Raw genomic sequence first — 26,716 nt, 5'->3', positions numbered from 1 at the left:
CACACCTGAAGGACAGGAAGCCATCCAGAGGGACCTGGACAAGTTTGAGGAGCAGCCCATGGGAACATCATGAGGTTGAACAAGGCCAAGTGCTGGTGCTGCACCTGGGTGAGAGCAGCCCCCGGTATCAGCACAGGCTGGGCATGAACAGACCCAGAGCAGCCCTGCCCAGAAGGACCTGGGGGTGCTGGTGGGTGAGAGGCTGGACATGGCCCAGCCATGGCACTCACAGCCCAGAGAGCCAAATGTGTCCTGGGCTGCATCCAGAGCCCCGTGGGCAGCAGGGGAGGGAGGGGATTCTGCCCCTCTGCTCTGCTCTGCTGAGACCCAGCTGGAGCATCCAGAGCTGGGGTCCCTGCACAGGAGGGACAGGGACCTGCTGGAGCCAGCACAGAGGAGGCCACCAAGATGATCAGAGGGATGGAGCACCTCTGCTGTGAGGACAGGTTGAGAGACTGTTCAGCCTGAAGAAGAGAAGACACCAGGGAGACCTTATTGTGGCTTTTCAGTGAAGGGCGACTTGTAAAAAAGATGGGGACAGATTTTTTAGTATGGCCTGTTGTGACAGGACAAGATTTTAAACTAAACAAGTGTAGATTCAGACCAGATGCAAGAAATATTTTTTTTTATGGTGACAGTGGCACAGTTGCCCAGAGAAGTGGTAGATGTCACACCCCTGGAATCATTCAAAATCAGACAGGGGCTGTGAGCAACCTGATCTAGTGAAAGGTGACCCTACCCATGGCAGGTGGGCTGGAACTAGATTCCTTTCAGAGAGCCCAGCCTATCGTGCAATTATATGATTTGCCAAAAATCATATAAAAGACATCATCAGAAAGACTGCTACATAGAACAGGGCCATGATGTCTGTACACCCCATCCTTCAGTCTTTGGTTTAACAAATGTGCATGGTTCAGAGGACAGCTTAGACAAGAAGCACAAACACTTTCCCCTTAATCCTTATTTAAAGATTATTATTAAACTCTTATTTCACTTCATGGTCAAAAAGAAGCACCATTCTGCTTTGCCAGCAGCATTAAAAAGCTTTCACACCTGCTCCCAACAGCATTGCTACACAGCCCCTGTTCACTGAACACATTTGCAACTCAGGAGCAATTACTTCTGGAACATATTGCAGTTTAGCCTGCTCATTTGTCTTCTAACAATTATTCTGCTTTTCAAAGAACAAACTCCTCCCCTCACATGAGCAGATGGGGAAATGTCATCTCTCGTTCTTAGAGAAGCTTTGACCAATATTCTGACTTGGGCATTAAATAGAGCAGAAGTCTGAAGAGCTACCTATGCTTTATGGCATAATTTTTTTATGCATGAGCTCTGCTGTCAACAATGTCAGCAGGAATATGCATGATGTTACATGCAGTGTTTGTCAGCTGGTCGCTTACTATGCAACAAGGGCCTGGGAGAAGCAGACAGTGGAAAATCAGAGCCCTCTTCATTTAAATTTATAATCTGCAAAATCAAGACAGTGAAGGAAAATACCAGAAACTGTCCCAAGCAGTAAGATTTAGACCAAGATTCAAGATGCTGAAGGTGCAGGAGCGCTCAGGAGCAGTGGTGATGACTTAGCCTGTGAAAAAATGTGAGAGGCAGAGCGGCACACCACTGCAACAGCTGGAGAAATACACATATCACTGAAAGCCAAGAGGCAGCAGGGTCTGCCCCTGCATCAGAGAAGGACAAAAGCAGCTGAGTGACAGGGAGCACAGGGAGAGGGGCAGCCTGGGAGGCGTCTCTGCTCAGGCAGGGCCACGGGAATACAAGCACAAGTGGTGGGGGACTTGTTCCCGGGGACAGCTAAGAGGGCAGGGTGTGAGGGATGCACTTGGCACCATTCATAGCAACACTGGACACAACAGTGACAACGAGGGCACACAATAGCACTCTATTGTGGCCAACAGCTGGCAATGGCCACTACACTCAAGAGGCTGCAAATCAGTGTGCATTATAATCTCCTGGGTTTGCATGCTCAAATCATATCCTATTGGGTTTCCAGAAAAAGATCTGTCACTGTATTTTTTAATTTTTGTTGTTGTTGTTGCTGAGGAGAAGGTGGAAAAATTAGTTTCCATTAAAAACTACTGATTTATGTACTACAGTGAAGATGAGTGGGAAAAGTATGGTTGCCAAAATAAAGAAGAAATGCAACTGCATTTCACTGAACAAATTTCCCTTGAAACCTGGGATAGGCATTATTCTCCTCAAGGAAGCAAGTCAGCGACAGTGGGGAAGGAGGAGGCAAGCAGCTATGGGAGAGGTGAGCTGCACATGGCACAAAGAAGTCTCCAAAGCAGTACATAACAGTGAGAACAAGCCTAACATTTCTCTCTGCTCCCCATCAGGATGTACCCAACACTTCCAGTATTAAGCTTCTCTTTACAACTAAGCTACCAACACTGTTTAAGACTGTGTATAATAGTAGCTGGAAAGAGAGTGGAGCAGCCACATTTAGCTCCAATAAACTGTTTATCTGCAGTTTTTTCCTCTTCCTAACTATTTGCTAAAGATGTATGTTATACACTCCATATATCAGAAACCAAACTGTGGCATGCAGGCCTCTGTTGTTACCTATAAACTTTGCCACCCCATTTACAGGCTGGAGGAGTTTATTTGATTTTTACATCAAACATCAAGCAGCAAGGGTAAAACAAACAGCACAAAGCAGCTAGTCAGCCAAGTTTCAGTGCCTCTGATGGGACCCAAGCAGACATCTCAGTGATGTGCCTTGGCTCTCAAACCAGACTACTGGGAGCATAACAGAATTGATAAAACAGTGACAAATTATGCATAACAATGGCTGAAGGATGCAGTTGCAGATGCAGCTGCTAACACATCTTTAAACTGTTGTCTTCTTGGAAAACAAGTGCTTAGAAAAAGTAAAAATTACTGCAAGTACCAGGAAGATTGTGCTGCCCACACTTTTTATGTCTCCTTCTTGGGTATATTTTATTTCTCTTTTGAGTTTCTTATAGCATCATTGTTCTTCTTCCCATACCCTAAGGGTCAATGTGAGGTTATGCTCCACCTTTCTGGAAGAGTTATCAGAATACTGGTTGGAAACTTGCCCTGTTTTTGACCTGTTCTGAACTGAGTGTTTTCATATGCAACTATTTCTCCCTAGTTTCCAGACCTTCATTCAGGAATCTGCTTAGAAACTTCCCCTCTTATTGATACATTTCAAAGAGCATTTACGTCCCCAGTGATGCCTGTACTAGATTTGGATGTCTGAAATCCTGTCTTTTCCTCCCAAGTCAGGAAAGTTTTTTGGCTGTTTTCAGTAGCATCCTGAGTATCTTTCCCAGTGCAAAGGAGGGGACAGACCTGTGCAGCCTGGGGAGCACATGAGTGTGCCACCAGCCCACAGGCTGGGCTGCACCTGAAATGCCAACAGGATGCAGGTCATGCCACCAAAAACTCTTGCAGCAGCAGACAGAGCGAGAGTCTGCTCAGGGAAATTACAACCACTCTCACCCCCAAAGAGTCTGGAGTACAAAAGGTATTCCTCTATCAGACAAGAATAGGAGACTCTGTAGGGAGGTTAGTGAGACAGACACAGACTTAATTTGAGAAGTTAAGCCATTTTATTCATGGAACTGCTCTGCAGCACTTGCAGTATTGACATGAGCAGACTGTAATTGCCAGGATTGTTTTCTGCTGAGTTCTCACTTTCCGAAAAGTCATTACCCAATCAGTATGGAAAGTCATTAGCTAATCCCCTTAGGATCAGACTGTTAACAGAATTTGGTGGGCTGCCTGGACACCAGCCGAAAATATATCAACACACAAACGAAGAAAACATCTTAAGGATTACTCAGCTGCACTGGGCAGAGCCCCTGCTCAAAGGCTGGGTGCTTTTCTGTGCCAACTTCAATCCAACCAATTTCCCAACTCAGTTCTGGGAGAAATTCTGACCTGTCCTAAATTGTGCCAGTCTATAATCCCCACAGTCACTGCTGCACTTCTAACAGCATGTTCCCTGTGCCAACAAGAAAAGCTGCAAAGGGGCTCTGTCCTGGTGGAGAAGGTGACCCTCAGTGGGCAACCCACTCTGTTGCAAGATAAACCAGGTGTGTGCAAAATCCAGATTAACCAGTGCAAAACCACAGGCTAAAGAAAAAAAACAACCTAAGGATTAAAGATTAGAGTGTAGGGAATTGGCTGAGGCACAGGGAAGATATAGCAGGCAAGGGATATCAAGTATACCTGGATTTAGCAAAATCAGGAAAACTGGGGAAAGAGAAAATTGCAATTTGAGATGAGGATTTTCAAGGATTACTTCTTAAGAAAAAAAATTCCAGGTAGAGTCCTGTGGTTTGGTGGGAGACTATTGCTGGCCAGGGTGAAGGCAGCTGGGTGACAGCTTGACTAAACGACATTTCTAGAAGTAATGATTTAGTTAATGCACATCTTGTCTCTAAATTCATGGCAGCTCTGCTTTTTTACTAGTTATTTCTCCATTAAAAATGTGTCTTCTGATGAGAGACAGCCATTCATGCTGAGCAAAAACTGGTGGTTACCATGGGAGAGAAAATAAAATGCAATTCCCAGTAGGTCTGCAAGTTCCAAGTACTTCCCTAAATGAGCTGCATGCATGCAAAACATCCCCTATGGGATCCTGACATAGGGGAAGGTGCACTGCTGCATAGGCAGGAATGTGATGGTGGTTTGATGATCATCTGCACCTGGTAGTATCCACAATGTGGTGGTGATGGAAACAGGTAGAGGTAGAAGAAAAAAGAACAAAACACTTTCATTTATAAAGCAGAATTTCACATTTCTAAAGAGATGGCAATGCAAAGCTAAGTAGAAGCACCAAGTGCCCTTGGTAAATATTGTGGGTTTTCTGGTTTTACTCTCCAGAACTCAGCCCCTACAGAACAGATAACAGAAGCTTTTAGCCAGCACCCCAGCTGTTTTGAAGCTTTCTCCCAGCATCTGTGGACAGCAGAAATCCTAGCATACAAAGCACTTTGTCTTGGATGCAAATATCTTATTCTCTGCATGTAAGTCATTATACCAACTGTGTTGCTCTCACAGGCACTTATGTCAAGCCCAGGCAGTGCCTATCAACCTTCTTCAACAACATACTTATTGTCTGTAACAAAGCACTTAAAATGTTTTGCAGAAAAGTGGTTAAAAAAGGAAAAAGAAAATCCCCTGTCTTCTGCAGATGCACATCCTTAGGTTAGGCTTTGCTTTATACCCAAAACACTAAAACCTGTCTTAGCTGGAGGAGTCGATCCAGCCTGTGATGGCCAGACCCAGAGACTTTGCTCATCCTCGCGTGGCTGCTCAGTGTTGACACAGGCACCCACGAGGGACTGGCACATCCTTCCACACCAGTGCCCAGCTCTCTCCACAGGGAGCAGCAGCAGCAGCCCAGGCAGGCAGATGCTCACGCCGCATTTTTCACAGCAGCCCAAACTTCGTAGCTGTAGCATGGGAAACTGACCAAGAGGCCAGGCCATGGAGCTGGCTGCAGCTGGCATCACACTGGCAATTAACTTGGGCTGTCTATAATCTGAGGGGAGGACACACCACGCCACATCACATGGCACAAAAAATCCCTCCAAGTGATACCGACTGTGCTTTTTATAAACTAAGTACCAGTTTCCACTGCAATGCTTCTCCCAAGAAACTAGAGTAGAGTGCAAAATAATGCTTGGAACAGGCTGATTTTGTACATATTGAGAATCAGGACAGCTACATCACAATATTTTGCTGAAATGAAATATTAATTGCAGGTCTGTGGCACTACCTCCTTTCTTTGTGGGGAAATATTAGTGATATAATCTGTATCCGTGGTATGGCAACTGTTGTGATCTGTTGAATAAATTTGGAAATATAATTTACTTAGTGTTTTCTGCCCCCCATTTTTTCATTGATTCAGTAGAAAGCCCTCCCACACAGTCAAATATTCTGCTGAAAGAAAGTAGTCAGAAGTCATTCAAATCCACAAAGCAACTCCAGATCTGGTTGCCCCCACATTTACAAAATTGCCCTGTGGTGTTCTGGAAGATGCACAATTTTTGCAGCAGGGCTTTGAGGTAAGAAGGAAGAAAAAATGCCCACAATTCCCTAAATCTTTCCATCCTATATTTTAAAAGGAAGAAAGAAGCATTTAAATTGCTGCTGTATAAAAGGGAACTTCAATAATATTTTATGTAAAAAAGAAGTTTTTTGTTTTTCTTTTTTGCTTACATGTACTCATATCTGGTAAAGTCATCTTTATAAAGAGGTTCAAAAAGAAACTTCTTAGAAATAAAGATAGCCATGACAGATTATAACCAGCATTTTTCCATGAATCATCTCCATTGCATAGACTTAGAAAGATTCCCAGACAACCTAGTAAGTGACCAGGAGAAATATTCCAGATTTTGGATATTTTACTGCAGGGGTGGGTGTCCCTCTGTGGAAAGGCTCAAAGAAAAGAATGTATGTGTGCTCAGAAAGAGAGGTCTGAACACAGAGTAAGTCTTCAAAACTGCATAAGGCTGCAAAAAGGACAGCAGACAATTGTACTGTATGTCCATTGAGAGTAAACCAAAAATTAATCCACTTAATTGCCAAGAAGGAATATCTAGGCTACACATTAGAAAAAAACTGCAAGGACAGGGCAGTTGAACAAGCTGGTAGGAGATGTTTTTGCCTTAGGTTTTTCAAAGAATAGGCTAAATAAGCTAGGACCCATCCATCAGGGATGGCCTAAGCATATTGTTCTGCTCTAGGATGGGCAGCTAGATTCCACAACTCCCAGTATGCTTCTGGACCTACATTTTGTTGAGTTTGTGGTCCACACATCTCCTCAGAACAAAAACAGACACCCATCAGAAGACAGACACAAATCCCTACAATGGCTGAGAGAACTCACATGCAATGCTGTGCTCTCTCTACAAACACGGACATGTTTTTTTTCCTACACTGACCCCAAAGCACAGTGCAGGAAAACAGATATACATGGAGTTGCAGTCAATACCCGTCTACCCATGCAGCTAGGCATGGGTAAAACAAACATCAGTGGAAGAAACATTTCAGCTCTGATTTCAAGAGCAAAGCAGACATTTTCAATCACCAAACAAAACAGGGATCGTGCCATTCAGCCAGAGACAACCATTCCCAAAGTACCATCATAGGCAAGAAAATCCATGAGTGAAACAGAACAGCCAGCTCTACCAGTGACAACGAGTGCCATTACCTTGGTTACAGACTCACAGGAAATTCAAATAATTTGCAGTAGCAGTGCACTGGAGATGATGAGTCAGAGATGTGCCTGGTAACGGAGCATGAAATCAAGATAGAAGATCCCCGGCTTCCTACTGAGCTCCAGATGAACAAGAGCACCAGTTCAGTGTCCACAGGCAGCACAAATATTTGGGATCCCTCTAAGTTTCTGCAGTTTGTACAGGAGCAGATCTCACCAGAAGGGTGAGTATTTTCAAAGATATTCTCCTGGGGCAGAGGAAAACATCTGGCAACCCCCTACAAAGTGTTCCCTGCCACCCACACATGGGCTGGACACCACATTGTCAAAAACCTCAATCTGTTTTTAACAACTAAGGAAAAACATTTCCGGCAAACGAAACTTAACATTAAAGTTAAAGTAAAACATCCTTTGCCAAGTGATGCCGCCCCCTTTCTGGTTACATTAATGGGGGGTGGAAACTCACAAGTTAGAAAAACAGATTAGTAAATCAGTGGCCACTGCCCCACACCAACTCACAAAAAAACCCAAAAAAACAAAAAACAAAACAAACAAAAAAACACACAGAAAAAACAAACAGTCAAATGAATCTACCTCATCCTGGTTTCTAGTTAGATCTAAAACTTACAAGCCTCCCATGTGAAAATGCCAGCAGGGAAGCAGGATACTGACTGCCTCCCACCCCAGCTATACACACAGGCACAAGGAGGCAGCAGCAGAGGATGTTCAGCCAAACCCCAGAGAAACCAGCTGTGAGGCTGAGCAGCTCTTCCCCAGAGAACCACAGAGTAGAAGCCAACAACCCCAGTCACAGACACATTTCAATTTGCAGGGCTGAGCTCAGCAAACCAGTGTTTCAGAGACTTACTCTTTTCTTGCATCTAATTCACAAGGAGAAAAGAAAAGATGAAGTGCCTCTGAGGAGGTGATGGTTCTGGTGTGCTGGCCAACTGATGAGGTTTGTCAAGGCTCAGTCTCTTATTCCATCCCCATCCTGTAATGTCTAAATGCTGCATCTAATCCCATATACCCAAACACACATGATTATGTATTCCCAGGGTATAGATGGGGTTGTTTGCTGTTTGCTGCAGATCCTCTGTGTGCCTCCCCCAGGCAGCATATTTCTGGAGTTTGAAGATATGGAGCTGAACCATTCCACCCATCAAGTCCTACCCTCAACACCAACACCATCTCTGGCCTCAGTGCCTCTCCATTAGTCCTCTTCTTTCAGCTGTGCAATTGGCACACACTCCCCACTAATACTTAAAAAAATTATTATGCAAAATTATATCCAATATCATATCCAATATGTTTGATATTTGCCAAAACAAAGATGCAGGATTCTAGCATTCAAAATCATCCAGGCATCATAATCCCAGTCCAGGGTTTCCAGGATCTACCCTGGTCATGAGAGATCAGACTGGTTTGGGGAGTTACTTGACATCCTGCCTTCCTGTCCTACTTTTTCCAGCTATCTGAAAAGGGTTTAATTAAGCCTTTCTAAAGGACATAAGAAGTACGTACTTACATAAGAAGCTTACAAATGAACAATCAAATTACTGGAGTTTTGGGCTTTATACTTAGATGACAATTGATGATACATGGACAAGCATGAACAGGAAGGGCAGTGCACAGGCCTGCTGTTCCTACAGAGGCATGACAATACCAGGCACATGGCACCCCTGAGAGTTAACCACCCCACCAAAAACCAGGATGAAACCATACTGTAACATCAACAACAGACAATACTGTCATTCCCTCTAAATTAATGATTCCATGTACCTCAGACAGGGATCTCTGCATATCTGAATCCACAGATACAACCTGATCTTGCATACCTTTATTGCATTAATTCCCTTTTATTGAAAGGATCTGATGTTATTAGCTTTCACATCCATTCAATTTCATAGGCTTTTTTCCTGACAAATATTTCTAAGACAAAATAATTAAAAAATCACTGCAATTAAGCCCTTTGTGATGGCTTCCATTTAAAAAAATAATAGTCAAAGCCATGAAAGAGATGCAGACATTAATTAATAAATGCATTCACAAAGCAAGCTTTAAACCTCTGACAAGACTTTGTCAGAAATACTCAATAGCCGTAAGTTTCTGTTGAAAGCCCCACTAAGTCAGATGGTAAACCAATTCCAGCTTTCCTCTCCAACTCAAAAATCTTAGGTACTTCCAGAAATTACAGAATTTGAAGAGAGAGAAGGGCAGGCTGAGGCCACAAAGCAGAGGAGTCTCGCATCAGATTTCCTTGGAACTATTATGGTGTCTATCATCATTTAGCTTAAAAAGCCTACACAATATAGGCCAGCTCAACAATAATCATCGTCATCATCAGTCCTTTTGCAGGAAAGGTGCTTGTCAAAGCAAAAGTAAATGGACAGTAATTTGCTCATGGCTAGAAACAAGCCTTTTAAAGTCTAACAAGGGTCGACCCAGGACCACTCTGTAAGGTTTTCCTGAGGTTTTCCTGTCTGTTTTTTTTTGTTCAGCCTGATCAGCTGGTGGTGGCTCCTCCTGGTGAGTATTTTGTTCAGATAAATTGAGCACCACACTTCAGGACACAACATTTCAGCCATCGAGGCCCCACACAGGGGCTGTATGATGGAGCAGAGGCTGGAGCAGAGCCTGGCTGCCTCCAGCAGCCCCACCCCTGAGCATGCAGAAGCCAGGCAAGTTCTCCCAATGACCCAAAGCCCCACAGCGATACTGCCAATGCTGGCAAATACTGACGAGGCACACAGAGACTTCAAAGAGGGAAGGGAGTATTTCATAGGAGATATTTTTAAGTTAGACAGAAAACAAGTTTCCCTTTTACTTACATTACACACAAATATTCAGTTCCACTCCATCTCACTTTTCCTTTCTGTGTTTGCCACATTTCTGTAGACACTGTCTCTGGTTAAAAACAACATACTTAATTGTCCTGTTGCATGCTCAGCGTTTAAAGCCAACAGCTCTTTGTATCAAGGCAGTTCTATAACCAGAGTTCTATAACCAGAGTTAAATAAATTACTTAAGAAGTCATTCAGCTGAAATAGGTTTTCCACGATTATGATAAATTATAGATGTGATTTGTTGGCATATTAGTTACAGATGCATGTGTACCAGTCTACTGGCCAAAACATTCCAAGATCAAAGGAGAAGCTGGAAGTGGACAAGATTATTTATTATCTCGATGAATACCACACTCAAGAAGTCATCATCACAGCCGTGGGCTGTACAAGTACAGAACAAACAGATACTCTCCTCAAAAACTGAGTGCTGAAGCAGAGATCATGAAACAGATCCAGGGACAAGTCAAGGATGAATTAATGCATCAACACCTCACTTTTTAATTTCACTGTATTAAAAAAGTACACTTAAATCTATTTCACTTCATCAGGCTGCCTCTGTCATCATGTAACCATTATGTAAGGCAGCATAATTAAAAATAAACTTTTCACTCCCCAGCAGCAGTTATGCAATAACTTTTAATTAACTAAGATCCTTCATGTTCAAGAGAACATTTAAGGAGTTTAAGTTATAACTCAATGCCCTTCTTCATAGATTCACATTCAAATCCTCTAAAAGAAATTATCTGCATTTTTCTTCTCATCTCTCCAGTACAAAGATGATTTGTCAGGTTTTATTTGGTTTTATCTGCTTGCAAGATGCTGTCTCGGGGTCCTAAAAATGCAGGGACATATTTTGTGCAATCTGTCAGCAACTGTCTTCAGATGCAAGGCTACAGGGAGTTGATGAGCTCTTATCAGAATGAGTCACAAAAATGGATTATCCACTCTTAATCCTCCCTACACTGGCAAATTTCTTTATTTATTTTGTACAATAAAAATAAAAGTTAAAATTGGCCTGATGAAACCATATAAGAATAGTTTTCTCTTGAAATGCTCTGGCATCAGAGAACATCACTCTGCCATTTTAGAGAGGCACAGAGCTTCCAGCATCCATTCCATTCTTCTCCAAAAGCAAGCACCCCCTTGCTTCCAGGACCCATTCATTCCTCTAAGTTTTTGTCATATCCTGTTCCACCACATGATGTTCTGTAGTTTTGAGGGTTCTTTACAGCTTTTTTGAAAAGTCATCTTCTCTCCACAAACCTAAGAAACAAGAAATCATTTAACCTGTTTTCTTCACAAAACCACCATAAAAGTATTTTTCACCATAAAAGTCTTACTAATCTGCATTCGCTTGAAATGCAAATGTTTTTCACAAAATTGTTCTGCTAATTTTCATGAAAGCCAGCACCTTATAGGATCACAACCCCCTCACTGAAACTCTCTTTCAGTTAAATCTCAAAAGAACAAAACCTTAGCTTGGGTAACCTCCCTTCCATTTTGAATGGGGATTTAGGAAGAGAAGTGTGAGTTTTGCTGCTGTTTGCTAAACTCAACAGAGAGAAAAAGGAATCCAAACTGCCTGAGAGCTCATCCCTGAAAATAATGTGATTTTCCTATAGGATTTAAAAAAATGCATCTCTTCATAGATTTGAGCTTAAAGAGGAAAAAAGTAGGGAAAAAAAAGATGTCTTCATACTTCTAACATACGGTCCATGGCCAACTTTTAGTGCAAAGCTGCCCCATCAGGCAGCGAGCTGATAGACAGAATGGAAACCAGGGCTGCTTCCTTATGGTTATTTCCTTGCTTATTGGATTTGGATTTTTAGCTTCACTCTGAAATGCTGCCACGCTACACTGAGTACATAGTAGCTGGCATCACTTTAAAGGCCCCGGCAGATCTCAGTCAGCAAACCAGATTAGTTACACCACGCAGGAAGGAGGGCTTGTGTGTTTTGGGGAGCGACAGGGAAGCAGGAAGACATCCCGTTGTGGTGGTGAAAGGGACAGTGGTGGAGGGAGAGGGAGGGGAGGGAAACAAGCCTGCTCTGAAATTTGACTTTCATCTCAGACAGTGTGCTCCACTTAACTGCACAAGGCCATTATGCACGGATACGACTCGAATGTCCTGGGAGACCCTGGCAGACTGCACTGCACGTGAACAGTCTCGCTGCCACAGCAGAAGTTGGTGTCCTGTCATGCCACATCAAATCCAGTTTAGTGAGCGCTGTCAAGGCTGTGGAGCAGCACAATCAGTGTCTGCATCAGCGCAGGCAGCATCCTCCGGGTGACACGCGAAGGCAGCGGTGGGCAAGCACCTGAGCGAGCTCAGAGGGCAGCAGCACAGCTGGGTAACACCCCTCTGCTCCAGAAAACATCCTGCCACTCAAAGTCTCATCTCCCACCCACCTGAAGGAGGCTTCACCCACTTCCATGTGTGCCTGTGCCATACCTAACTTGCCAGCTGCTTTGAAGGGGATTCAGAGCCAAGTGCTTCCTGTAAATTACTCCTTTCTCTGCAAAACCTGCTTAATGGAATTAAATGAAGGATCTGTTTGGCCCATGGAGTATGTGAAGTGCAGAATTGTATTTTATCCCAGCCCATTACAGGAAGTTTCAAAATGGAGACAAATTTTCAGTCACAGGTTGATAAAAGTTGTTACAAAAACTAAAATGTAAAGGTGTGAAAGGCTTTTTTCCTTCTACAAATAATTTTTAAATACATGGTTTATTTAAATCATGTGCATCATTAAAGAATTATAAATGACAGCTACAGAGGAACTGGATAAGGAGAAAACTTTATTTTAAAATTTTATTTTCCAGGTTTTTTGGATAGAAAAGAAAAATCATTAAAGCAGAATCATAAAGATTACTGTGCAAGGAGAAAAGTAAAAAGTTCCTTACATGCTACCTCAAACACCAAACAAACTTGAACATATTTGACAATCTTCTATACATTAAAATATACATTTGGCTAAACCCTTAGGCTTAAGAATTTCCAAAATTTAGCCTGATGTATCCTGGGCTGCATCCAGAGCCCCGTGGGCAGCAGGGGAGGGAGGGGATTCTGCCCCTCTGCTCTGCTGAGACCCAGCTGGAGCATCCAGAGCTGGGGTCCCTGCACAGGAGGGACAGGGACCTGCTGGAGCCAGCACTGAGGAGGCCACCAAGATGATCAGAGGGATGGAGCACCTCTGCTGTGAGAAAAGGCTGATTCAATGAGAGAATTTGGGTTTATCAGCCTGGAAAGGAGAAGGTTTGGCCTAATTGTGGCTTCTAGTACCTGAAAGGAGACAACAAGAAAGATGGAGGTGGGCTATTTACAACAACCTGGAATGACAGGAGAAGTGGAAATGGGTTCAGATTGAAAGAGAAGATTTAGTCCAAATTAGGTTTTAGGAAAAAAAAACCAAAACAGAGAGTGGCACAGGCTGCCCACAGAAGCTGTGCATGCTTCATCCCTGGAAGTATCCAAGACCAGGCTTGGAAGGGGCCTTGAGCAACCTGCTCTGGGGCAAGGTGTCCCTGCCTATGGCAGAGGGGTTGGAATGAGATGAGTTTTAAGGTTCCTTCCAACACAATCCAATATATGATCCTATGATCTCTAACCTAAAGTTAAGGTACCATCATTTCTACTGTCACTTTTTTTAAAAATATTTCAGCACTTTTTCCACTAACAAAAGAAGAGGAAGTTATTTTATTATTCTGGACTTACCCCTTGGAAACGCTGCCTCCTCAGCATTCAGATTTTGCTTGGGGCACGACTCCCTTCCCAGTCAAAGGATTGTATCCTGCATAGGAGGAGATATATTAAAGGAATAAAGGAATAGCAAAACAATTGCATGAAATATTATGTGTATCTGGGAATTGCACCACCTTATCAATATGAAAAAAGCAGGTAAAAGGATGTTAGGTCATGTTCTGGTCACAAACCAGAACTTTTCCTTGCTCCTTTTCCTCTGTGATCCTTCTATCTTTGACCATCACTCAAGAGCTGTGTGACAATACCTGCTGCATGCCTGTCACCTCTGGCTTACGCCTTACCTCCCCAGGAAGAGACACATGCAGTGCACAAAGATGGTCTTCCAGAACCACAAGATTATTTTAACATGACATGCACACAGAGTGCCATCTTGGGGCAAGCTGCTACTAAGTTTTCCAGACGTTTTCTCACTGTAGGAACTACAGACTGGATTAATTTCAGCTCAGTTCTGCTGCCTGTATTATATATCTGAATGCATGTCTGAGCTGCTCAAAAAGAAAGGTGGCTTTTTGAAGGAACAGTTGAGTGGATTTTTCTAGACATCTTTTCTAGGCTACCTGAACTGCCCAAAGCACTGCTAGTTTTTTTTTTCCTGCACTGAATGCAGGAGCAAAAGCTCTGGCAGCATTTATTTTTGGTTAGAAGACCACACGTATATACACACGCCTGAATACCAATTAAATTAATAAAACCACAGAAAACACAGCCTGTAAGAAATCAAGCCTCTGCTTTTAAGAAGTCAGATATTGCAGAGGGGAAAAAAAACATAAACAGCTGATTCTTGGAGAAATTACTAAAAATTAAAGCACTAATACACTGGCAGAAGAGCTTTGCTGCTCCTACTATTCTCTTCTGCTGTGAAGGCACTGTAAAGCACCTGGTCTCAGGGCTTGGCTCTGCTCGAGTCCATCCAAGATCAGTCCAAAAGCAATGCCACGTCTTAGCTCTGATGTTCAGCCTTAGCCCCACAGATCTCTCAAACCTGCATCCAACAAACAGGTTTTTGTTGGACACCAACCCCACTGATAATCCCTCAGGTGGAGCAATATGGTGGTACAGAGGGGTTTCCAAGACCTATGCCTAGACCACAGGAGAGTTACATTCAAAAAATGACCATACAACACCATTATCACATGGGGTTGTTAGACAGCAGAGAATAAATGCTCTGAGGAGATGAAGAACTGCGTTGTAGTAACACTTCTATCTTTCTTACAACAATTTAATACCAACAGGAAAAAATACCAGCCCTTTCTATAAATATGCTTAAAGTATTACTACCATGTGTGTAGAGAAGGGTTTTTGCACTTTCTTTCATTGCAGAGCTTAAATCCTGGCACGATCTCAAGTGAAAATGAAGCCAGGGGTCTGCTGCAGAGCCTGTGTGTGTGTACCACAAACCACCAGGCGCCCTGGCACAGCCCAACCCTGCCAGCAGCTCTGCTCCTGAGGGCCAGGACCAAAATAACCCTGTGGGAAAACTTCCAGAGCCATTACCTCCCCACTGTAACAAATACAACTCACACTAATTTTCAGAAGTTCCCTGTTATATTCACAGAATAACAAATATGCATGAGGAAACCAGCCATGGCATTTAGAAGAAAGAGGTCCTGTGTTTAAAATTAGCTCCCATGAAGATGTATGAGGAGACAAGGGACAGGCAAAAAGAGAGGTTACAAAAATAAGAATATATAATTTGTAGAACAGATACAAAAGCACTTTTTGCTTTAATACACAGGGATGGCATCTTCTACACAGCAGAACCTACACACAACTGTCCATACAAAGAGCCTGAACAGCAAAGCACTCATATGGGAAATGCCTTAGGTTGGAACAAGTTGGTTTCTACCTGCCAACCATCAGGCAGACCCAGAAGTCCATCTTTCTGTGCCCTTTCCTACGGGGTTGGGTGGTTGGACCTAAAGGAGCATTTAGGAGAAGGAGAGATGGGCTATGAACAGTCTCTGACCACAAATCAAGCAACAGTATGCAGAAAGCCAAGACCACGAGTGTTATCAGAAGGGCAGCTACACGGAGTCCCCATCTGGGTGACCTCCTGCCCACATGACAGGACCTACCAGCCATGAAAAAGTCGTAAGTATGGCAAAGCAAACACGAGGTGGTGTCTCCTGCGCTGAAGGGTCAGCCAAAAGCTGGCACAGCACCAGACCAGATTTATAATGAAGACCCTCTGATATCCCAAAGCATGTCTACATGGGTAGATTCACCCAGGTTAAAGTAAATTTGGATGCAGGCCAAAATTACTCTTCTTGGTTAATGGGACATGGGATGAAATAAAATTAATTTGTAATGAAAGTTCCAAAAGGTAAACTGTCAGGGAATTAATTGCAAACAGCATCTCATGAGGACAGGTTCTCAGTTTCCTCCTACACCACCTGAGATCCTTCAGCCAGGCAGGAAACCACCACATACCAAAAAAACCCCCATGAAAACAAATGGTCTCATGCTTTTTCTGTAGGCTTTTGCAGTAAAAAGTGGGGCCAGTGCCAAGCAGAGAGAATGGATACTGGTGGCCATGTGGTAAATCACTCCCCAGCCCAGACGCCAGCTTTTTGGAGAGAAGTTTCTGCAGCCTGCAATGAGAAAGTCAGGCCCCAGGCTTGCATCACCCCACCCCTGAGTCATCCCACCACGCAGATCCTTTCCCCTACCATCACTCCTCAGCCTGGCTCACGTAATTATTACTGCAGAGCTGCAATCATCCCTGTGCAGTCGGAGCAAAGCCGGCATCCCCACCCACACACAGAAAAGAGCCACACTCGCCCCGAATTCAGCACCTGAACACAAAACTGAGACCCCAGTATAAAAAGGGGAGGCAGACAGGGCTGCCCTCAGGCTCCTCAAGGGATTCTGGCAGGGGATGCCGCGTGAGATAGAGGATGCCCTACATGAAGGGGACAGGAGAGGGGACAGAGCAGCAGTGGGGGATGGATAATCTCTGCCTGGCTTGTGCCTGTGACCAGGTTATGTCAGGTGCTATTAAGGCACGAAGTGTGAGCACACGTGTCTGAAACCCCACTGCAGACTGCTCCAGCAGCCTTGAAATTAAACCTCTTCTTTTCTTAACAAAAATAAATAAATAAATAAATAAACAAAAAACCCAAACAACCAAACAGAAAACAACAGCACACCCTACACAGCAGTTAAGAGAGAAAAACATGCACCCAAATGTGCCCAGGGGAGCCAGCCAAGGAGACCTACACCTCCAAAACCACCCTCCTCCCCTGGGCTGAGTGCTGCTGCTGCCGTTTTGTCTGCTCAGCTCCACCGCCCATCCACGTCCCCCGAAGGCAGAGCCGCAGCCGCCGGGGAGCTCTGCCGTGCCTTCAAAGAGCCTAAACTGGGTCAGCAGAACGGAGAGAAAAAACCTGATTAAAGCATGAAGAAAGCTAGCAGACCTGCTGGCTGAGAGACAGCAGAAGGAAGGGAAAAGCACTCACAGGCTTTGCATCTCCTTGGAGGCACAGAAAGACAAGGGCTGCTGGTCCCCCATTCCACAACTGCAGGGAGGGAAATGTGTTTCTCAAATTTGTAATGGGATGCAGGCAACAGAAACGCACGTGGGGATGGGGGAGTATAAGTAGATAACTGTGTGTCCCTCTGTCCTCCATGCAGCATTCTGCCTAGGGCCACCCTCACCCGCATTTCCAGTCAATTTATTCTGACTTAAACCAAGTGAAACAATTTAAATCCATGCAAATCTAAAACCCTTCACAAGCCTTAGGGCTACGATTTGCACCATCCTTTCTTGCACCAGAATAAACCCAAAGATGTTGGAGGAAGACTCCCAACAGCTGCCAAACTCAAGCAGCATCTTTTGGATGCAATTAAAAATGCTACACAGGATAAAAAGGAGGCCATGAGGAGGAACCTTTGTTTCTCTGGCAGAGACTTCTGACCTTAAAAAAAAAAAAAATAAGCCAAGACCACTTCTGCATCTGTAGGTGAAGTGCAGCAGAAGGGTTTGGGGGCTGCCAAGATCCAGGAGTGAGGTGGATCCCTAAGAAGCACATGACTGCTGGAACTATAATTCGGGTGACATTTGAAAAGAAATAGTTTTGCAAGCCAGGGAACTGAGAGCAGCTGAAAGCTCTTGCTGTGACCAAGGCTTTGCTGATTTCCAAACCAGGTGATGGTGGGTAACAGAGATGTTGTTATCCCTGGTGCTACCAAAACCTCCAGAACCATACACCCCATCTCCCTGAAACACAGCCTTGCGCTGGAAAACACCTTCTCCAAGCTACATCACTGAAAAGACAAATGGGTTTTTCTCCACAGATCCTGGGAAATCAGCTCCGGATCCCTCTGTGGAGCTGCACACCCACCACTGTGGTCTGTGGGCCCACACAAAGCCATTGCACCCTCGTCCTGACCACTGGCTCCAGGGTGGGCTGTGTATTTGCTTAAAGACGTCCAATGAAAATATCAGCTTAAGAAATCACAGCAGCACGGGATGGGTGGGGAGAACATTCCCTGCTAGAAAGAATCCAAGCTCTGCAATTGCACATATCATATCTAGATATTGTTGTAAAGACCTCTGTCTACAGAAGGAATAGGAGATTTGATCTAGTATGCAAATAAAAATCAGAAATCTCTCCTGTCAGCCACAGGAAAGGCTATTAATAATTCATTTTAACAAAAAAGGAGATCAAATAAAAATGCTGTGTTAGTTTGACATTTTGATATGTTGGTTCAGGATTCTTCTTTAATGTAATATGTAACAAACAGCACAGTTCATCTATAAATGCCAGACACGCTTGCAAATTGTTGAATATAGCAGGTCCTATTAACATTCACTTACTTTTCAAATTAATTCATTTTCACTGCCTTTACATCACTTTTACTGCCTCTACCCAGCAGTTGTAGGTCAAGTGGAGCTCTCAGAAATGCTACACAGAGTTTCCAAAGATAAAGTTTCAAATTTGTAACCACATTTCAAACTATTTCTTCATGTTACCCACCACATAGCTTAATGTCCAACCCAACTTGTTTGACTATTACATACTTGCTGTGAATTGCTTCTGAAAATTGTACAGTCAGAAGCCAGAAAGAGGTGCTTGTGTCCTAAATCAACTGTCTGTGCAAGTTCACTCTCATATATTGTGGTTTGATTTCACTTACAATTTCCTTATGGGCATTTGGTGGAGTGGATGAAGTATATTATACTGCAGAAAGCACAGGCTTGCAATCCACAGATTTCAGTGTTATGTTGCAAGAGGTATTTATTGCAGTGAAGAACTGCTGGCAAATTTAGCATGTATTGCTCAAGCTCAGTCTGTATTGCCTTTGCTGTGCAGAAGACACAAGGGGGACTCACATCTTCTATATTTAAGTAGGGTAGGGCAAATTTCTTGCAAGATAAAATCCCCTCTAAAATGCAGAAAAATGGTTAACTTTCTGTGACTTATCTGTTCCAGGGTCAAGTAGAAAAGTAAATACTCCTGTTGTTACATCACTTTGATTAAGGATTCTCTTTAAAGTACATTTTTAGGCAATATTTAGGCAGTTCTTTCAAAAGCTATTTCCCTAAAGTCCTTGACGATAAGAATCTTTGTTATAGGCTGACACAGTATTGTGCTGTCTCTAGAGAGAAAACAGTGGTCAGTCATGTCCTGAGCATGGCTGGACAGTGCAGACTCCTGGATACAGACTGTAGATTCATGGCTTTTCTAGGTACTGTAGCTTTTAAATTAGTATTTACACTGGCTGCTCTATCTAGAAAAGAGCTGTAGTTTGTTGGAGGGGGAAACACTTACCGAATGTGATGGCACTCCAGATGGTAAAGCTGTTACCTGATCCAGGTGATAAAGTTGTATCATCCTTGTTACATCCAGTCCGTTGTGAACAGGAAGATAAATAATAAAATTATTAATTTTATTTTTTCCCACCACGTGTCTGCAGAGTGCCATGCTGACTGTTGCATCTGCTGGAATCCTATGGCACTGCCATATCTCCAGAAACGGCGCTCACAAGACTGAACTGCTTTTACCCACGAGGGAAAGAGGTGGGTCAGCCTCCCTGCCAGGGAGCAGACTGCCTGAGGAAAGCCTTTTCCACACACACTTCAACCCAAGGACTCCCATCACCATAACCTCTCATCCACAAAGAATCCAATCCCCAAAACTTCCACCCCCACACAAAGCATCTTTCTATTTCAGTGCTATTCGCAAGGAAGCAGCTGCAAGGACAAGATCCTAAAGCCAGGGCCACTTGCATCTCTGTATTTGCCTGTCTGTCTCTTGGGCATCTCTCAGACCATGCAGGTATTGCACCATACTGAGGAAAGCAAGTCCCGGCCATCCCTGCAGATGATATACTTGAGGTGGGACCAGCTGGTCTCAAAGGTGCCCTTGGGTCTTCCCTTAATCACTTCTGGAACATGCATAAGGAGTAGAAGAATAATGTTCAAGCTAAAGACAGCTCTTGAGTCTTCCTTATTCCTGTTTTTGCACATGCCAATAAATTTGTTAAATCACTTAGATGCTTTTGAAAATTTTAGTCACTGTTGGAATAATCCCCCAAAAAATCACAAAAGAATCTCAAAAAAGCCACTTCCACTCACTCTAAGGGCTACAGTGCGAACTACAAACCTCTGAAACCTGCTTAGAAAAGCCACTCTGGAGCAGGAGGAAAGGAATGGCCACAGCCAGCCAGCGACAGGCTGACATGCAGCAGGGTCCCATCTGGCAGATGATTTTTATTTCTGATTACAGAAAACATAGCCCAGAGGTAGCAGCAACAGCTGGACAAGGATCTGCCAGTTCAGAATGTGACCCCCCCCCACCAACATGATAGCTCCCAGTTCCTGGGATAGGGGTCTGAAGCAGGTACCCTACCCTGGCCCCAGCAACACCACAAAGCAGAGAACAGAGCACTGAGCTGAATTTATGGAGCTTCAAAGCACAAGACACAACTTTACATGAGCCTGACCACTCTCAGATCTTCACTTGTATCATGAAATCAGGAGCTGGGGGGAATCCTTTGCTGACATGCAGTAGGAGCACAAACAAGTTATTATTTGAAAGGCTGTACAAAGGGTAAGTCTTTAATCCCCTTAATCCAGACGACAAACAAACAAAGCCCCAAGAATGGGATCCTGGAGCACAGCTGAGCGCTGCCAGGTCTCTTGCAGGGGCTCTCTATTCACATTGCTGCAGCCAGTTATGAGCCTCCAGCTAAAAAGTTGCTGCAAAGAAAATAGATGCAGGCACGGTTTTATTCACAGTTCTTTAGAGCTTATCATGGGCAATTTGGCAGCCTGGGCTCATGTTTCAGTGAGCAGGGTTTAATCCTCAGGTCAGTGGTACCAGGGTTACTGGATTTCCAGGTCTGGCTGCCGTTGCCCTCCTACTGACTTTCGAGTGCAGTGACTCCTCCTGCTTGTTACTCGTGCGCAAGGGAAATGCAGATTCTGATTAATAAAATCAAGAGTGGTCAAGGCAGGGGAGGAATCAGATAGCAACACAGAGAAGCATCAGAAGATGAACTGCGAAGTGTTTGGGGCTGAGGAGAGCTCCTCTTTTGGTGCAACTTAAGGAAAAAATTCGGGTCAATGCAATGCATGCCAGCATTTGTACCACTCCCAAATCCTGACACTGTGGTAAGCAGACACCAGTGCAGGCACCCAAAGGGTTAAACGGATTTAGGATCTGACCTGGGTTTACAGAATACTGGGAAATTCTTCCACTTATTTCAGCAGGAATTGGGTCAGCTGCAACCATGCATCCTAAATGAACTGCAGGAAGAGTGTTGCTAATTTCAGTAGTAGTATTCATGCAATTCAAAGTAGATGTGTGGTTATTTACCTTGCTGAATCAAGTCTACAGGAAAGGTCTAAGCCAGTGAAATAAGCAGCACATTTAAAATGGCACTATCCTTTCTGCCATACATCCCATCACAAGCTACCAAAGATGAGGTGCACCACATTGTAATTAAAAAACACATTTCCTCTCAAAGTTTTTCTCTTCTCTATCTGTGTTACCAAGTATGAGCCATTCAGTGCAGAGTCTGTCAATTTAAAGAGAAGAATTGGTGGACATAATCTAAAAGGTCACAACTTCAGCAGTAGTTAGATAACCCAGGAGAAGAGTTAACAGCACTGGTACAGCCCAACCCTTGACAAGACAGTAATTTTGGAAATTAAAAGTCCCCTTTCCCACATTTTGGAGACTCTCCTGGTTGCTGCAACAGCTCCCTAGGCCTCCCCCCCACTTTGCTACAAGCTGAATTGGATCCAATCTCTCACTCTGAGCAGAGGTCAGGCCAGTCACACTGGCAGAGCAGCAGAGCACGTGAAGGCTGGAGGGCTGTGGGATGTTCTCTGGTTGTTGAGCAGTCGCTCTGGTGAGTATCAAGCACACCAGATCCACATCATCCCTGCAGTCCTGCTCACTGTGTCCCCACCACAGCCTGAGCTGTAGATCACATACAGAAGAGAAAATGCAAAAGGCAATTGCATGATGCAGATACAAATTATTCAATCCAGCCTCCAAAGCCCAGCGCACAGGGCCACAAAAAGAACTCAAAGGCTCCTCCTACCTGAGCTGATGAGACCAACAATAACCAAATCCAATGGGATGTGCAATGGCACAGGCAGCTCCTGCTCTGCACAACTCTCTGTCTCTGGTCTCAGTAAAGTCTACTAAAACATGTTATCCGTTTGAGATTATATGTGAAGTGAGAGAAAAAACTAGATGGGAGGACGTAAAGAAAGACTCAGCACAGATCCCAGTTTGTAACTGGGCCCTGAATTACTGTTGGAACAAGGCTCCCTCTGCCACGAGGATGGCAAGTGTCTAATCCCATTTTGTAAAACTGCAAAGGTCACTGCAAAATTACAGCTCAGTTCTGCTTTCATTTGGAAAGAAAAAAATTCCATGGTTTGTTCAGATCACTTGGGAGCAGTCAGCCTTCTCCCAGCTCCCATCTGCCCAGTCTTTCACCCCACTTTCGCAGAGCCCAACAGTTATGTTTCAAGATGCATTATAAAATCAAAAGAAAAGGGGCAATGACTGTACAGCGCAGAGAGGGTGAAAAGGACTATGAAGGGCAATAAAACCCCTTATTTACGTGGAGACTGCTCATGCCATACACTATCAGGCTGCCAGGCCCCCTGCCTGCCTGATTGCTGACAGCCTTTCCATCCCTGACAGTTCACAAGGTCGTGGTCCTTGCTGACATTTCATTCCACTAACCAGCCTGGTTTTCCTTAGCCCCACCAATTCCAGGTCTGATCTCACAGCCAGTAGCTCAAGAATATGACAATTAAAGATTAATGTTGTAAGTGCATGTAAAGTCGAGAAATCCAGATTTTTTTGATGTCATGCCAGACCTATTCACTTTTAAACCTTACCCTTATGCTTCAAGACACCAGGACAGGAGTGTCACTTTCCCAGCAGACTGCAAATGCTTTCTTCCTTTCAGCTGCCAACTAGTTTTGTGGGCTAATACATTTTTCTTTATTTAATTATTCACTGCAACACATGAAACATTAAGCAGCTTCTTTCTATGAAGAAATGAGTGCTGTTTCCCAATGACAACATGTTAAGTATCCTTAATAACAGGAATAAGGAAATGAGTTTACTAGAACAAAGGGGGAAAGGGCAGGGAAAATGAGAGAAGCACGGAGAAACTAAAATTTACTAACACAAAAAACCACCGAGACTTCATTTCTAAGAAAATGGTCACAATTGGCTGATCTGGGAAATAAAAGCAAAATGAAACAGACTTTTAAAGTGCAAAAAATGTTTTCTGATATGACTTCTGGGCTACAATCCTTGTCTTTCTCAACACTGGTGCCGATGGGTCAGTGAGAAAAAAGCCACAGATGCAATGTTACAATATGTAACAGTTGTGTTTTCGTAATGGTGCTAAACCCCTGATAGCTGTGAGAAATGTGTGTTCTTCCAAATAACAGAAAGTTAAAGGCTGAAGTCATTAACAAAAGCCATTCCAAGCCACAATTTTTCCTGTAAAAGCAGGGCTGCAAACACAACTTCCAGTGTATGCTCTACTCATTTAATGTCTTTTGCAGCAGCAGCAGCAAGAGATGGTCTCATCAGGTTACAGAGCGTGGTCACCTCCTGAGAGCACACCACTGCACTGCCAGCTCACCATCGATCCAGGACGGGACAAACCTTGACACCTCTGTGGGCTCTGATGAAACTCTTCACTGCCCTTGAGAGCCTGGGTAGGATTGTGTGGGCGAAAGGATTTTTCCTGATTCTGGTGTTTATTTGTTAAGTCACAGAGGTAAAATTATCTCTGTTTGATTACTTAAAGCTGTTGGCTGTGGAGATAATCTGTGCATTAGCAGCTGTACAGTGGGTGGTTTGCAGTTCTGAATCTGTAGCTGGAAGCACAGCACTTTAAGACTGAAAACTGAGCATACAGGACAAAAAAGCCCTCCACAGCCCCATGCAGAAGCTGCTTTCTGCAAGGAGAAATCCTCTCATTTTCTGGCAATGAGGAGGGTGAGTGTCCAGCTGTGTCCTCCTGAACTCCCCCACCCCGCATGACAGCACCCACAGAGAAAGAACACCTCAAGCAAACATCCAGTGGAGCCTTAACTCCTGCAATTGCAACATCTGTCTCTCTATGCTTTCACAAAAGGAGACTGATTACCTGTAGCACAGCTTAAAACAGCAGGTCTCAGCAACTTCGTTTAAGAGCCACAAACTTGCTATCACAAATCTAAATCCCATTACCCTTGGGAGGAAGGGGGGCTCAAACCTCCTACCTGGGCACAACTTCTCTGGGAAAGGTGGAACAATGCTCTTGTGAACCGTGGATAAATGTTTAGAGTGCAAACGCTGCTGGAAACAACAATCTAAACTCTCAATCTTCTAATCCACCAATCCTTGCCCACTTGTGTCTGTGGGAGGACCATAGCAAGCTGCCCCTTCCCAAGGCAGCATAACCTTGGTCTGCACATTTTTCTCTGAGGATTTGCAACTTTTCTCGTCTTACCTTCACTTTGTCTGCAGCTGCTGAGCTTTAGTCCTGCCAAGGAGGAGTGGGGGGCAGTTCTGGGCAGATTTCAGGCAGATTTCAGGAAGATTTATAAAGAACAGACATCAAAACCAAAGAGCAGAAAACTGATAGAAGATAGTAAGGTACATGAAATTTCCCAGGGACAGGAATGACAAGAAGCAGAGATGCATACTTGTTTTATTAAAAATCTGCATATGAAAGCAGAGGGGAGCGTCCTTACACACAACAGACCTGCTCCGTGCTGTCTTCACTTTGGCATGGCCTGAGACAAAGCAGAGACACACAGCTCAGGTTAAAGTATCACCTATAGGGGGTTCTTGGTTGTTTGGGATTTTTTTGGCAGGAGGGGGTAGCAGATCTGCCAGCACCCTATATTGAAGTGCCTTACTGTGCAACCTCCATACAGCCACAACTGCACCAAAGATCTGTAGGCACAATTGATAATATCTGGAACACATTAAAAAATTAGAATGTATCGTTCCCTCAGCAGCTGTACTACTTTTCTCACAGCCTTTACTAATTAACATACATTGAGGAGCTACCAACAATCACAGGCCCAAGGTCGTGTTTAGCCTCCTTTCTAAACAAGGCACAGAAAAATACCTTCAGCATTGGCAACACTGCAGTCTCATGTGTCATAGAACTAAAACTTCAAAGTGTTTCTTTGCCATAAGCCCCCTATTTTATTTTACTTTTTAAAAAATTTTAAATCACATAAACTAATCAAATGTGGCATATTTGTGCATTGCTCCACCACCTCTCTTTTTACAATCTCACCCATTAAAATTCTGCCTGACTTAGGGAGTAAAAGGGGAGTAAATTCATCCCTGGGTATTTTATAATGCAAATTATCACACTGAAAAGGGCACATCAAGGAAGGCAGCCACCAGACAGCTCATTTTTGTGAAAGGGGTGGGAATAAAGGACAGGGAGGCAGCCCGGGCAAGAAACTGCTCAGGTTTGCAGATCCCAAAGGCAAACATTAAAATCCATTTTTAGGCACTCCCAACATTTTCACTGCCATCCTTCCTGCACTTTAAAAGCCATCTCTGCCGTGCCACCAATTTTTTATGTCTTTTAGCAAATCATTTAAGATAGTTCTATCTGCTCATTACCATAAAGAGTTAAAAGTTACATTGTCTGTATTGTCTTAGGATGAGAAAAGGGACAGACAAGGCAAATGTTTTATTTACGCTTTAAAATTGGATGTGGAAAGATTTATAAATGGATTAATTTTAATTAGTGTCCTCATTTTATTAAAAAAAAAAAAAGCATGCCTTAAAATTAATGCATTGCTACCCTGAGTATTAACAAATATGTCAAGTCTTTGCTTCTTTTAAAGCTTCCTTTGTTGCTTAGAGTTTTTTTATTATATATCAAAAGCAGCCTCTGATGAGGCTAGTTTTCAAAAACCATGATTAAATGAAGCATGGTACAAACATTTTTACTGATTTTTTTAACAAGGCAGGCCCAATAAACATTTTTCTCTGGGAGGAATGTTTGCACTATGACTTTTGTGTCCCATCAGGTCCTCCCCCCAAACTCATCCCAAAGAACCTCTTTGCTGCCTGGGAAATTAAAACTAGGTACCCACCCCAGAGCAGAAGCATTTGAACAATGCCTTTATCATTTGTGTCTCCTTGAATTGTTTCTCTGGGGGCTGCAGAAACTGGATTCCTCACAGATAAAGCACATGTGTGGTACCCGGGAAGATTCTTAAAAGAACAGATGAGATGCCTTGGCATTTGAGCTGTATTTCATTAGGGCACCAAGCAAAATGGAGTCACAGCAAGGCCAAAAGTCAAGATTTGCTGGGATTCAATAATCCAAACCCTGCAAGTTTCTTCTGCAGATGGCAGGACCACAGACAGCAGAGAT

The 26,716-nt window shown here is 43.7% G+C and overlaps 1 protein-coding gene across 3 annotated transcripts in view; it reads right to left on the bottom strand.

The window, feature by feature from the left end:
• PDZD2 (PDZ domain containing 2) overlaps positions 1–26,716 on the bottom strand; it is a 201,833-nt gene that overhangs the window by 162,254 nt on the left and 12,863 nt on the right. For all 3 annotated transcript variants that reach the window (XM_014256982.2, XM_005527996.3, XM_014256983.2), the window contains exon 2: positions 13,781–13,856. The gene's annotated coding sequence lies outside the window, so the exon portion shown is untranslated. The remainder of the gene's footprint in view (positions 1–13,780; positions 13,857–26,716) is intronic.

The sequence above is a fragment of the Pseudopodoces humilis genome, chromosome 4, assembly GCF_049639895.1.
Source record: "Pseudopodoces humilis isolate 2021_Gansu_Grassland_sample_001 chromosome 4, ASM4963989v1, whole genome shotgun sequence".
Lineage (NCBI taxonomy): Eukaryota > Metazoa > Chordata > Aves > Passeriformes > Paridae > Pseudopodoces > Pseudopodoces humilis.
The sequence above is the reverse complement of the archived record's forward strand: the minus strand, read 5'-3'. Positions and strand labels throughout refer to the sequence as shown.